The following is a 1,190-nucleotide window of genomic DNA, read 5'->3' as shown; positions in this document are numbered from 1 at the left end:
CAACTTTTCACCGTTTCTATGGCAACCGCGTCCTAACATGTTAGCGGGCGGGGTGGGGCCGGGGCGCACATTGAAAGTTGTTGAATTCCAAACCGAACGTGATTTTCTGTTTTTCGCGTTCGCCTTCGCCATCACTATAGCAATCTTTGCTATAGCTGAGTCGGTCGCCTGGCTCTGTATGGCATGTACGCCAAAAATGTTATGAACACTGAGTTACCTAATCATATTCAAATTAAAGAGAGCCTACAAATATTCTATTATTATTTTTAAATTTCGATACAATAAATAAATTTTTAAAAAATTCTTTTCGTACTTTATAATTTTAGTGAAATTTCTAAATTTATTTTTTCAAACTAATCGTAAAATTTGAATGAAATTAAGATAAATTAAAAAATTGAATAAAATTTTGTTGAATTTAAAATTTAAATAAAACTTAGCTAAATTAAACATTTAAATGAAATTTAGGCGGATTCAAGAATTAAATAAAGTTTAGTTAAATTCAATTAATATCTCGTATGGTTTCTTTTAAAAGAGAAATTTTCTAGACACTAAGTAAATAAATTTTAAAACAATTCAATTCATACTTTAAGATTTATTGTAGTGCAAATTTAAAAATCATGTTGTAAAACTGAATTTAAAGCTTGAATATACTTTAGATCATTTCAAAAAGTGAATAGATTTGAGTTAAATTCAAAATTGAAGTACAATTTAGTTAAATTTAAGTATGTATGTATGTATTTAATCTCTCCCTCTTACGGGTTTGAGTGCCACCGCTCCCTGTACATATATTTACAATTCCATCCTTAGTCTAACTTAACTACTACTTATATTCTACTCTTTCGCATTACGTAGGATAAACAATAGTAATAGTAGTGATATTAATTCCTAAAATGAGCGAGCTTCCAGGACTTCCGTTTCCTCTTACCATAAAAAAATTCATTTTCCACGATATTGAAAACAATTTTCGTTTTTTACTGTCCCTTTTCAGGATCACCCGTTTGGCTCTGCCCTACTCCCTTGCTTTCCCTTACTTCATCCAATTTCTTTATCCACATCACTCTCTGTCCACTACCATCCAAGATCCATCTTACACACTCAACTGTCCCTCTTCCTCTCCTGTACATCTCTCTAATACATGTGCCCATGACTCCATTTCGTATCCACATACTCTGCATAAATTCTCCTCTTCA

At 31.8% G+C, this 1,190-nt stretch overlaps 1 protein-coding gene across 1 annotated transcript in view; it reads left to right on the top strand.

Moving 5' to 3' along the window:
* The window catches only part of LOC117172855 (Bardet-Biedl syndrome 2 protein homolog), a 1,136,351-nt gene that overhangs the window by 6,325 nt on the left and 1,128,836 nt on the right, over window positions 1-1,190 (top strand). The gene's annotated exons all lie outside the window — the stretch shown is intronic.

The sequence above is a fragment of the Belonocnema kinseyi genome, chromosome 5, assembly GCF_010883055.1.
Source record: "Belonocnema kinseyi isolate 2016_QV_RU_SX_M_011 chromosome 5, B_treatae_v1, whole genome shotgun sequence".
Classification (NCBI taxonomy): Eukaryota; Metazoa; Arthropoda; class Insecta; order Hymenoptera; family Cynipidae; genus Belonocnema; species Belonocnema kinseyi.
This window is presented reverse-complemented; position numbering and strand designations above follow the sequence as displayed.